Here is a 13,914-nt window from a genome sequence, read left to right as displayed (position 1 = left end):
TGATCTGACTGTATATTATCAGGACCGGATCACACAGTGCCGGGTTATATCTAATGTCCAGTGATCTGACAGTGCCGGGTTATTTCTAATATCCAGTGATCTAACCATGAATTATCAGGACCGGATCACACAGTACTGGGTTATATCTAATGTCCAGTGATCTGACCGTATATTATCAGGACCGGATCACACAGTGCCAGGTTATATCTAATGTCCAGTGATCTAACCATGAATTATCAGGACCGGATCACACAGTACTGGGTTATATCTAATATCCAGTGATCGGACCGTGTATTATCAGGACCGGATCACACAGTGCCAGGTTATATCTAATGTCCAGTGATCAGACAGTGCCGGGTTATATCTAATGTCCAGTGATCACACAGTGCCGGGTTATTTCTAATATCCAGTGATCTAACCATGAATTATCAGGACCGGATCACACAGTGCCGGGTTATATCTAATGTCCAGTGTTCTGACCGTATATTATCAGGACCGGATCACACAGTGCTGGGTTATTACATGCATTCTGAATATTAGCATTAGGGACCTGTTTGGTGCAATTCCTGGGAGCGCAGCATTGGTTTCCTCATTCCTGGCTTCGGTCACTTTCATTAGCTGCCTGTCCAGATGTTTCTAAATACGGCTTTGTAAAGGAATAGTCCCTGTGTGGTCCCAGTCACACACTGCGGGTTTATGACAGGTCCCTGGTGTAATTACACTTATATGCTGTGTCCCAGTTATAACATTTTTGTTTAGCTGTCCTTTGGATATTTAGTTCAGCAATTCAGATTTGTGAAAAATATTGATAAACTTATATTTGGTGAATCTGGGATGAGCACAATTGGTACATTGAGTGCACACAGTGATATGGTAATAATAGAAGCGCAGGGTGATGCTCATTCCCCACTGAAATGCTTTGTTATATCCAGAATACTTCAGCCAATGATAACGCTTATTGCTGCATTATAAATGCTGAAATTCTTTCTGTATCTATAAGGGAAAGTGATCGGCCTTTTAGAACATAATTATTGCAATAAAGATGATTTTGGCTGCATTAGTGCAATGTAGGGAACAGAAAATACCCAGAAAATGCTGTGATAACTGTATTAGTGAATTTCCATGTTTTTAGTATACATGTCATTTGCTCCACAAGAATAGTCCGGCACAGAGTCTATTGCAGGCTGAGCAGCAGACTCAGCTCACATTGTAGTCTATGGGGCCTGGAGCTGGAGGAAGACCAAGGACAGGAGCCTGGGGCACAGCTATAATGGGTATTATTGGACCAAACTGAAACTCCCTTATACTATTTGCATTGTATAGACATTCTAACTCTCCCCAGTCTATCTAAAAATCTATCACAGTTTGATTCCAGAATGGGCAGAGTGTTTTATGTTACAGTAGATATAAACCCTAACTATGATATATAAAGGAATGTAATGACCAATGAAACATTCACTAAAAATTCTCCAATAGGGAATGTTTCAGTGAAAGGCAGATCCACTGCTTTATAAATATATGGAGGTTTTTATCAATATATACAGGGAGCCATCAGATTGGCTTTAAAATTTAACTATACTTAAAAAGTAAAAGAATTGTGGGCAGACAGCTCATTATTGAAGAAGAGGCAAGTATATGCAAAAAAGCAATCTTACCTGCCTGTTCACAAACTAAAAAATGAGCATGGAGAATTCCATCATACCTTGGTGTCAGAGATGAATAACCTCCCATGTGCATGAACAAGAGTTGCATCATTCTGACCCGACCAATTGGGATGGCTGAAGACCTGAACCCGGAGGAAGATGTCAGTTCTGGTGGGAACAATAAGAGGAGAGGTTATTTTAATTAATAATTGAAAATATAATACATTTTTTACTGCTGCAGACACTTTTCAACCCTTTCCTGTCTCCAGTGATGGATAAACCTCGTTTCTCAGGGTGGGTTCCCTGGTGGTGACAACACTGGACCATGCCTTGGCAATGCACATTACCACAGCTACCTATAGTCTTCCCTGTGTGTAGCAAGGTGGTGATGGAGAAGAACATTTGGGAAGGAGCTTTTATTAACCATTAGCCTAATTTTGTGAAGGTTCGCCTTGTGACCCATCCAGGCATAAACTCCATTAGACCCCTGAAAGTGTCCAGTGGTATCCGGACAAGACATTACCAGCAGATCCTGTAGATCACATTGCCTCCGTTGGTCTGCCATCTTCCCATCCCACTGCCATCTCTTCCCCTGGTAAATGACACTCTCAGCCATTGATATGATCCAAGAGAAAACATGACTGATCAGACCAGGCCATTTCATTGTTTGAGGGTCCATTTCTGGGCACATGGCCTGTGTGAGTGCATTTGGTGGTGAACAGGGATCAGCGTGGGTACTCTGACTGATCAGCGCCACCTCATACCCAGCAAGCTGCAAAGATTTTCTGCAAGAATTAGGATTTTCAGTAATTTGTGGTACAGTAGCTGTTCTGTGGGTTTGGACCAGACAGCTTGTGGACCTTTGCACAATCATCAATGAGCTTTGGATCGCTGACTGTCCTTTCTTTTGGGCAGCATTAACCACTGCAAACCAGAGACACCTCACAAGATCAACTATATTGGATGGGGTCTGACCCACTGCCCAGCCATCACAATTTGTTCCTTGTCAGAGTTGCTCAGATCTGAGCCATTGTCTATTTTTCTGCTTCCAACAAATCACCTTAAAGAACTGACTGCTTACTTGCTGCCTGATATACCCCCCCACCACCAGCACCATTGTACCCAGACCATTATTATCATCCAATGTGATCCCTTCATCTATGTAGGGTTAATGTTTTGGATGATCAGCCTGTTATAGGTCATAAGACTTTTCTGTGTGCGTTGCCTCGGGGGCTCAGCTGAGCTGTGTAAGCCATCAGTGATTCCAGCAGCATATTTTCTGTACAAATTAGAAGAAATAAAGAATTGCAGGTAGTGAACATTATACCTGGGTTTGAAAGCATTCAATGACAAAGGCGATCTCCCTGTCTGTGGTGCATTTGCACTTGAGCTCAGTTTACAGTGTGAGGATATAAGCTTCAGTGGTAATATACAAAGGATTCACTCAAGCCAAAGGACAAAGTGCCAGACAAGCTTTCTCTGTGAATACTGAATAGAAGGCAGCAAAACATGTGCTACTGCTTTGTGTTGATGGTCTGTTCAGAATTCACCAAGAACGCTCATTCCTAAAGTGGGGTTCCTGCTTTATAGATTTCAAAAAGTGCATTACATTATCTGAATGACATCAGTTCGCTAAAGCACTGCGTGCTATGACAAATTACCAATTATTTAAAAAAATACACGCGATAAAATTTTCACACATTTCCTATCTTAGCTCCATGTTGGTGCGGATGATCTCCCGTAACTTATCTCACATGCCAATCCTATCCTGGCAATGGCTGCATTGCATTGTGTCAGGATGGGTTTGCTATTGATGTGACATTATGGCTACATGGCTAGCACTTTGGCCTTACAGCACTGGGGTCCTATTTGCATGGAGTTTGTATGTTATCCCTGGGTTTGTGTGAGTTTCCACAGGCACTCTGGTTGTTCTCATTCCAAAAAAAATTACTGGTAGACAATCGACTTCTCTCCAAATTGGCCTCAGACTATAGGGCATATAAATATGGTAGGGACATTGGATTGTGAACTCCTCCGAGAGACACCTTATACACAGCTATGAGGATACAGAACAGGAGTGCCTAGGCATAGGAAGTCATCTGATCTACAGCATTAGGGACACAGAACAGGAGTGGCTAGGCACAGGAAGTCACCTAATATACAGCTATGAGGATACAGAACAGGAGTGCCTAGGCACAGGAAGTCACCTGATATACAGCTATGAGGGTACAGAACAGGAGTGCCTAGGCACAGGAAGTCACCTGATTTATAACCACAGGGACACAGGAGTGCCTAGGCAAAGGAAGTCACCCGATATACAGCTATGGGGACACAGAACAGGACATATATACCAATAAGTGAAGTGTAGTTATTCGGAATGAATTCCAGACTAAGGGTACTAAGATAATACTTGGGATCCATTTCTAGATGTTCCCTATAACAAAGAGTTCCAATTTTTAGTTTGGGTCCTCTCCTTCACCTGTGTTACTGTCTGTCATTTGCTTCCCCTATTTAATGTACAGCACTGTACAATATGTTGGTGCTATATAAATACTATTTATTAATAATAATAATTTACATCTCCTATTTCTTACACAATTAGGTAAACATAGGGCAATGATCACCTGTGTGCAGTAGTTCCCCACAGATGTAATGTGGAGTTCAGTGACAATGCTGAGCTGTGAATGTTGGCATTCTTAATTATTAGACTTCCCTGGTTGCATGCTAGGTCCAGGTCAGTAACAGTGGGAAGTATAGTCTGAATCAGGATGACACCTCTGGAACCTGCATGTCAGAACTGACTTACCTGTGACCTGTCACACCTCAGGAGGTCTCCACCTGTTAAGCTATGCACCACTTGGGGCTGAGAAGTTGCACCATCCTCCAGCCGTACATTTCGCTCACCTGCCTGATACTTATGTATGCCACCCTATAATTCGTTTCTGACCTTGGTCCATTTTCTATCATACCATCCAATGTGCAATCTTGGGGGCAGCTGTGTGCCGGAATGGCACTAACAGCTCCCTGCGGCTGAGGTGGGACTATAGGTGAATAGGTGTAGCTGTAGGTGAATCTCAGGGTATTACCTAGGAACGAGAATCTGAAGTAACACTGAAGTCGGAGCAAGCCCTAACAAGCCAAATTATCAGCACCCATATTTGTATCCTCACAGTTACACTTTATTCTGGTTATTATTCTCCTATATGAGACTTCAGTTATAATATAACAGGCCTAGGAAACCTTTCCCGCTGTTTAAACCCCAAAAATGGCCCGAGGCTTATTTAATACTTTGAAATCCATACCCATTATTCTTCCAGAACACCCAACTATTTCCAGATTGTGCAGCAAATCACTCAATTAAATTTTCATATTGTGTTTCTTTCTCTGCTGTGTCCTTTAACTCCATTAAATTAATTTTCCATGTTCTTATCACTCTTCGTCATCAGCATCCACAGTAGGACAAGATGCTGCTGCTGAGATCTATTCAAAGATATGGAAGTGAACTTTCTTTCAATCTAAGCGGAGTTTTGGGAAACTTTTGCAATTTACTGTAAAGAATAATGTTGTTTCTTCATACAAGAAATGCCAATAATACCGTAAACTGTGTCATGGCAAATTACTAAGCAGCGGAAACTTTGCACAGATGCAAAGTACTCAAACTGCAAGGTTACAACGTGCAAACCTTAAAGCAGAACTGCACCCAGCCAATCCCACACCAAGCTAATCCTTTGCCGCCAATCCCGCATCCAGCCAATCCTGCACGGCCAATCCCACATCCAGCCAATCCTGCACCGCCAATCCCACACTCAGCCAATCCTGCACCACCAATCCCACACCCGCCAATCCTTCGCTGCCAATTCTGCACCTAGCCAATGCCACACCCAGCCAATCCCACACCCAGCCAATCCTGCACCACCAATCCCACACCCAGCCAATCCTGCACCATCAATCCCACACCCAGCCAATTCCGCACCACCAATCCCACACCCAGCCAATCCTTCGCCGCCAATCGTGCACCCAGCCAATCCTGCACTGTCTTGATTTCTGTCTTCTTTCCACAGCTCTCTGTTATGTTCCAGGCCGCCATCTTCGTTCCTCCAGCTTCTTGAAGGCATCACCCAAACTCGCTCTGCACATAAATGAGCAGGATGGTCAGCAGGAGAGATTTTCATGATCCTCTTTGGAAGGACACAATTAGTCCTGATAAGGTTATTTTAATATGCCCTATGCTTGGAACACCCACCTGCACTGTGCATGATCAGGATAGCGCAGGAGCACTGGACTAGGATCGAGGTGGGATTGACAACTTTCCACCTATGAAAAGTAAATGTCATAAGGGCAGCATGGTGGCTCAGTGGTTAGCACTCTGGCCATTGCAGCACTGGGTCCCAGGTTGGAATCTCGGCCAGGGTACTATCTGCATGGAGTTTGCAGGTTCTCTCTGTGTTCGTGTGGGTTTCCTCCTGGTATTCCGGTTTCCTCCCACATTCCAAAAACATGCAGTTAGGTTAACTATCTCCCCCCTAAAACTGACCTTAGACTATATTAATGACATATGACTATGGTAGGGACATTAGATTGTGAGCTCCTCTGAGGGACAGCTAGTGAGATGACTATGGCGCTGTATAATATGTTGGCGCTATTATTATTAATAATATTATTAAACAGGATTTATAAAGCGCCAACATATTACACACTATATTAATACTGTGTAATAATAATTCTCTCTGGCCTTCCTTTCCAGATAGGAGGTGGAGTTGGTTATGTCTCTGGAAACCCCTCAAAAAAAGAGAGATCATTTGCCTGGCTGACCAATCATCAGTCTGCAGCAGGTTCCAGGAACTAACTTACAAAATTCTCTCCAGATAATATCATACGCCTGCTTGTCTCCATCACATTTACCTTACAATATCTGACAGGTGCTGGAGGTGTGATGAGGAGGTGGGCTCCATGCACCATACCTTCTGGTCTTGCCCAGTTCTGGGGCCCTTCTGCTCTGTGGCAGAGATCACCTAAACATTTACAAATTACACAATTTGCAATTTGAACCTGCAATTTTTTCTACTACAACATTGTTCCCTATCACTCAAATTTCTCAAACCTTCAGTGGTTAGGCATCTACTGATTGCAGCCGAAATCTGCATCCCATTGAAGTGGAAATCCCCCACCTGCCCCTCTATAATGTTTTTGTAATAATAATTAGATTGTGCTCATGGAGGATCTCACTGCAGGCCAAGCTACTGGTTTCTACTGGAAGTTTTTTGTACAGAACATAGGGGGTATTTGTGTACCTGAAGTTGTATGTCTCCTGTATAGTCAACCCTAACTGGTTCTGCCTTTCTTCATAGAATTACCTTCATTCAAAAGTTCAGATTTTTCTTGTCAATTATTTTTTACTGAAAGTTCCACTTTAAGTTTTGGTATTGCTGCTGGTCCACAAGTATCATCTGGTCCATCCAGCCTGCATACAGTAACCTAATATTTAAAGTGACTCTATAAGGAGTTGTGTACCCTACATAATAGGGACGCTCCTATTCCACAGCACTCCGCTGGTTCCCAGCCACACTCCCAGATCATCTCCTCCAGATAACATGAATGTCAGACATTACTCAGCAACCCCTTGTGTGTGTTTACAGGATTCTCCGCTCCTCATTACACCAGTCTGGCTCTGTTTCACGTTCCAGGGATCAGTATGATGATTCAGACATCATTATCTGGAGTCACGCTAAACACAAGTGCAATTTACTGCACAAACCCCAGATCTATTTATGCCGTACATCATCAGATGCTTTGTATGGCATCGACTCTGCTAACAGCCCTGACAAATGTTCTGAACGTCTGACACTAACTAAACACTAAAATTGTTTTGAATTGTAGCATAAGCGGGAAGAACATCAAAACGCTGGAAATCAGGCCAAGCTTACCATGAGAAACGATGCTCCGATTTTCTGACACGGCACAGATATTTACCTTACATTTCCAATACTAATATTCCAATATTTAAACCTACAGCAAAATAAAAATTAAAGTTATATTTCAGGAAAACATAAAAGCCATAAATGTATGCAGTTCTGTAATAATACAATACTAAATGTTGTTTTTGATGTAAGAAGTCCAAATACCTTTGACCTGGTATCAGCTTCTCATAGTACAGCAGAACCTAAGCTAGGAGAGAGAAGCAGCAAAAGAAGCCAATCAGTTTATGTGAATGCTGATAGAAGGAGAAAAAAAACAAAAGAACAAAAAGTTGAGTAAACTGTGCTGCTTCTCTTGTTCTGCGTAGTCACAGGCTGGGGTCCATGGAAGTCAGGGCTCAGTGGTTAAAGGTTAAAATAATGATTGAGGTGTCCAAAGATACCACAAAGGGGTAGAGGATACCCCAGGCTGATCAATTTTGGGGAAAAGCTGATCACTTATAATCATACATATAATGACCAGCATTAGGAGTTTTGCATGGGGAAGCCATTTAAATTTAAAGTATCTGTAATTCCAATCACTGCAATGTAACTTCTTCACTTTCAATGATCTTTATCACCTGGCAAGAAGGTCATTGTGCAGGAACCTGGACCCAGTCTATGGCAATCAGGAAAACTGAGAATTGCCATGCTGATATAATTTTCATCCAGCCTCTAAATGATGGCATGATCTGAATATGTAAGAAACACAATGATATAAAAACAATTGTGAGTTTAAGCAACCATTTGCTATGTCCTGTACAAGTGGGGGTGTCAGGGGTCTGGTAAATAGTGTCCTCTCTTCTCACCGCCAAAAGGTCAAAGCTCCCCAAACCCTGCAGTCAGCATAGGTTTTGGAGGGGCTCCGGACACAAGAGAAGCCATCACTTCCCTAGGCACTGCTGTGGGGGGCTTCCTATCACCTCCAAGGACTCCTCCAGCCCTGGAACAGATGCTCAGTCAAAGCCAGCCATCCATCTCGCTATAAGTAATGCAATTTATATTCTGCATCTGTAGAAGAAAAGAAATATCATGAATAGGTGTTAAAAAGAACAGTGCCTAACACAGAAAACACAACCCAGGGGTGGCCCTGCTAGGACATATTATTATTACACAGTAGTTATATAGCGCTGACATATTATGCAGCACTGTACAAAATCCATAGTCATGTCACTATCTGTCCCTCAAAGCATCTCACAATCTAATGTTCCTACCATATGTCATTACCACAGTCTATGGTCAATTTTGGGGGGACCCAATTACCCTACCTACATGTTTTTGGAATGTGGGAGGAACCCGGAGGAAACCCACACAAACACGGGGAGAACCTGCAAACTCCATGCAGATAGGGTCCTGGCTGAGATTCGAATCTGGCACCTATTATCCAATGCCCCTTCCTGATTGTACACATTTATGAAGTAGACACCTGCAACAAGCATACAGATCAGAAGCTCTGACTTTGTAATCTGCATGAGGGGTCAATGGCCGGGAAAGCATTGGAACTATAGAAAGAAAGGTAAGTAGTATTGGAAGAGGTTAGTGATGGCGGCCTCCATATGTTTTCTAAGATAGGTCACCTTTGCTTGTAGAAAGAAGACACCCCCCACCCCCAAAGTTGCCAGGACAGAAATATAACCCTGATAATGGCTGGCAGAGTGTGAATGGATGAGTGAATATCTGTGTTTCTTCCTGGGCACTTTCAGCCTCCGCACTCCTTGTTAGCAGAGGTCGGAGGTCAGAAGCCATTGTGATAAGGATTTTATCAGCACTGCAGAGCCTGAAGGTCATCCAGTTCTCAGAGTTTAGGATTCCTAACAAAACAACATCCAGGCTGGAGGAGAAGGGTGTGAGGGTGACACCATCTGCCCCAGGGAAAGGCAAACCGGCGAAATGTGCAAGAACAATGTTTTCTTTACACTGAGATCCCCCAGCACTCCATGATGATGATGAGGGAGTACAGAGAAACAAGTACACCCTGTGACATTATTACCTTTACATATTTGTACAAAGATTAGATCCTTATTCACACAATCCCTATAGATAACAGTCATACAAGGAAAGTTTGCTTTTTATATCATCTATGCAACATCAAAAGATGTAATAATAGAAGAAAAAGTAAGTGCACCCTGCTTTCTGTAAAAATATAGTTTTACCTTCACATTTTAGTTGGATATAAAGGCTTCAATCAGGCCATGACCCTCAGTTTGTCCATTTTCACCGCCATGCTTCACAGGTAATATGGAGGTTTTTTTGCCCTGCAAAGTTGTGTTTTTGGTGTAGTTTATACATACTATTACTAACAAAATATTCTCTGATTCATCAGTCTGTAGCACCTTGGTACAAAAGGTAGGGCCTATATGTTCTATAGCAAACTGTAGTCTTACGATAATGTTCTTTTTGGGCAGGAAGGGTTTTTTTCCTGGCACACAACTTGTCTATTTGTGCAATCACTTTATAATAGTAGATGCTGCACTTTGATTCCATCATTTATTCCTTCAATTACCTGAAGATACGGCAGTGATTTGGGGGTCTTGGAAACTTCTTTGAGCAGCTCATGGACTGAATTTGCTGGGTTAGCCAGACTTGGACAAATTAGCAGACTTGGACAAATTAGATCCACATCACTTGTAGGTAATTTTGGTGGAATGATTGATAGCAAGCAATATGGACATTATAAATCCTTTGTCACACCCATAGATATAGATGTCATTTCTGAGGGCCGCCTGATGGGGACACCACACACATCAATAGAGAACACTGGACCCTCCATGTGAGGATATCCGACAGATCTCTCCAGCTACTCCCTATGGAAGTGATGGTAAATGTAGGGCTGCACTTACTTTTTGTATGTGACAGATCTGTATTCTTAATATTTGATAAGAATATCAATGCACTGTGCCAGTTTTATATGTCATTTGTATAAGTCAATGAACTTTATCTCCCAGAAAAGTTTACCTGAAAAAGTTTGCTTCAAAACAAAAAATTATACAAGGTGCAATCACCTTTACCATGACTGTGTGCTACTTATTATTAAACAGGCTTTATATAGCACCAACATATTATGCAGCGCTGTACATTAAATAGGAATTTCAAATGACAACAGATACAGACAGTGACACAGGAGGAGAGGAGGACCCTGCCCCGAAGAGCTTACAATCTAGGATTGATTTCTCTATTTAACAATGGCATTATCACTTTAGAGAAGACAAATGTAAATCCTATGAGCCTCATCACATGCAGCAAATTATTTCTGCAGAGGCAGAATGATAGATTTTCAAAATGATTTTCAGAAAATGTAATTGTTTGTTCTCTCTCCCCAGGTCTTATATATTATTTTTATACAATATAAAAGTAAAGTTGTATTGAGTGTCCTGGACCCGGCCCGTTCTATTTTATCTCCAGGCAAATATCTAATACACAGATAAATTTATGGCAATGCTCCTAATGTGAAGGAAGCACAGCGTCCATCACGACATTCCATGTCAGCCATTGCTTCTCTGTACCCTGCACCCATTTGTGTATTAGGTGAATGTGGAGTCACCTGGTAGTTTTGTGCATTTCACTGGAGCATATTTCTGATTTGACTAAACAAGAATCCCGGACCTTTGTGGACATTAGTAATCTGATTTGCCATTAGTGATGTTATTCTAGTTTTTGACCCCAACCTATGTCTGGAATCTGTAATATGTCTGTGAGCTGTCTGTCCCCTCCATTGCCCAACTGCTTGTTCCTGTTAGTCTGACCTTTGCCTGTCATACAATAGTGCTTGAACCTCACCCACCCGCTTCTCTGTCTGCTTTACAAATGAAGGTTTGCTTTGGACTTGTGTTTGTGTAGTAGATTGAATGATTTGGAATGCAGTGTTTGAATGTTTAATGGGATCACATGCAGAGTTAAGTTGCATTTATGTGCTGCTTTATTTTCTAATCGCAGAATCGCAGAATGAGCGTCTGCGGGGCTGCAACTTAATTTATTTCTGTGGAAGCAATTCAGAGAAAAGGATTTCAAATGAAAACAGTTTTCCTTAAAACAAATGAATGCAATGTGGCTTTGACTTGCATCTGAGTCTGAAGGTCATGGATACAAACTCTAGAAACAGACTGGAAAAATCTAGAGCAAACACAACCAAGCATCCTTCCATGATAGGTCAGATTTATGTCGATTTATCAGATTCACTTCTTAATATTTGGTGACGTGACAACTTAAAGTCTCCAGTGAAGTTGGAATGGCTTTACCATGTGTGTTACATATGTAATGTGTGTTATATATGTAATGTGTGTTATATAATGTGTGTTACATATGTAATGTGTGTTGTGTTATATATGTAATGTGTGTTGTATATTGTTTGTTATATATGTAATGTGTGTTGTGTTATATAATGTGTTTTATATATGTAATGTGTGTTGTATATTGTTTGTTATATATGTAATGTGTGTTGTGTTATATATGTAATGTGTGTTATATAATGTGTGTTACATATGTAATGTGTGTTGTGTTATATAATGTGTGTTATATATGTAATGTGTGTTATATATTGTTTGTTATATATGTAATGTAATGTATGTTTTATAAGGTTTAGTCTACACGGACGTTTTCCCCAGTGTTTAACCTGAGGCTTTAAAAGCCCATGTTTGAAATTCTCATGAATCCCAATGGGCTAATCTACACCAGGACGTTTCCTTGAGGCACGTTTATGGCGTCATCTATAATGTTGCTTGCAACTTTTAAAAAAATTAAAACGCTGGGTTGATGGAATTGATTTCATTGGTTTATAAGCACTTAAAACGTAAACGCATTGCAAACGCGGCATAGACGTTTTCCAGCGTTTTAAAGGCAAGCTGTAAAATGCTAATAAAACTGAATAAAAACACAAACACAGTAGGAACGTTTACATGCGTTTTTAAAAACGTCCGTGTAGACCCAGCCTTATGTGTGTTGTAGACGCCGTGCCCCACTCAGATTGACATCACCATGGTTTAGTATCCCAAGCTGGGCCCACCAACCCAGGATATTTTATAACTTACTCAGGGGACAATATAGACCTCCAGCCTACACTTTCCTTGACTAAATTTGCTATTTCATTCTTTCCTTCTATCAGCGGTAAAACTGAGAATCAGAACCAGTAAACTGTGTGAAAATCAATATATCCTTGTGGACAATAATAGGGCAGACCATACAATCCAAAGATTCCATATCACAGGACTACTGGAAGTCCACAGGCTGTGAAGAGCTCTTCCTATAGCACAGGACATCTTCATCCTTTACATCGCTGTGTCTTCATCCCAGGATTCTGACTCGGCCAACATCCGCCTTGGGCTTAGTATATTTACCTAAACCATTCTCATCAGCGTCTGCTCATTGCATTACCAGGTAGGACATTAGAAAGAGTAGGAAATAATAGAATTGCAGTATAAAAATCAAGAAACTAATAAGGAAACACCTGAATCTGGAAACAAACAAAAGTGATATAAACAAATGAAATCACTGAAAATCCCACTGACAAATCATGACTTGTACAGCCTGATGCTTTAACAAACTCACACATTTGTCTCCATTCATTATCTGTGAGGTAGGTCCGGCTCTATGTTCCTTAAGTCAGCAAACCTCCAGCTAATACAACACTCTTCCTATGGCAGCGACATTCGGCCTGACAATATGGCTGCCTGCAGTTTTGTGGGAAAGAGACTGGAAACATTATACAGTAGCGAGCCAAGAATTCCCTCCAAGGGCTAATGCTTTCAGCAAACTGTGGAGACGTAATAACATAATAATAGGTTTATTTTAAAATTGATCTGTCAGCAGGATGTAATAAGTGTTTTCCCTTTTATTTCAATAGACCAATGTTCAGCAGAACTAGCCAGTGTTCTCATGCACATTGCCACAGGAAACAGGTGTAAGGGCAGGTGAATATGTAGGTATGTGTGTGAATGCATATGTGTATGTATGCAAAAATGTGTGCGTATATGTGTGTGTGTGTGTGTGTATGTGTAGGTGTGTGTATCTTTACTGTGTACTAATATCTCTGTCTGTAACTGTGTGAGTATGTATATGTGCGTGTGTCCATCTATGTATGTGATTGCATGTGGCCAATTCTGAAATCCATGGCGCTCGTGTACAGTCTGGTAATGAAGATTTGAACATTGGTGAAAACTGGGGATGGTCATGAAAAGTTTTGGAAACTTTGGTCAAGGTTTGAAGTTCACAAACTTTGCAGCAAACGCCACTAAATCTTACAGTGGGCAAATCTTGCTTTTCAGTTCTGCCCTTTCTTTGGTAGGGTGGCCAGGTAGGTACATAAATCAGATAAAATCACTCGG

General features: G+C 41.4%; 1 long non-coding RNA gene across 1 annotated transcript in view; it reads right to left on the bottom strand.

Moving 5' to 3' along the window:
- The window catches only part of LOC140324823 (uncharacterized), a 24,232-nt gene that overhangs the window by 1,710 nt on the left and 8,608 nt on the right, over positions 1–13,914 (bottom strand). Inside the window, exons 4-5 of the long non-coding RNA XR_011919577.1 lie at positions 8,407–8,608; positions 1,703–8,289 (exon numbers count right to left, since the gene is read on the bottom strand). This is a non-coding gene — a long non-coding RNA (uncharacterized lncRNA). The remainder of the gene's footprint in view (positions 1–1,702; positions 8,290–8,406; positions 8,609–13,914) is intronic.

This window comes from Pyxicephalus adspersus, chromosome 2 (genome assembly GCF_032062135.1).
Source record: "Pyxicephalus adspersus chromosome 2, UCB_Pads_2.0, whole genome shotgun sequence".
Classification (NCBI taxonomy): Eukaryota; Metazoa; Chordata; class Amphibia; order Anura; family Pyxicephalidae; genus Pyxicephalus; species Pyxicephalus adspersus.
Note: the sequence above shows the minus strand (reverse complement) of the source record. Positions and strands in the feature narration are given on the sequence as shown.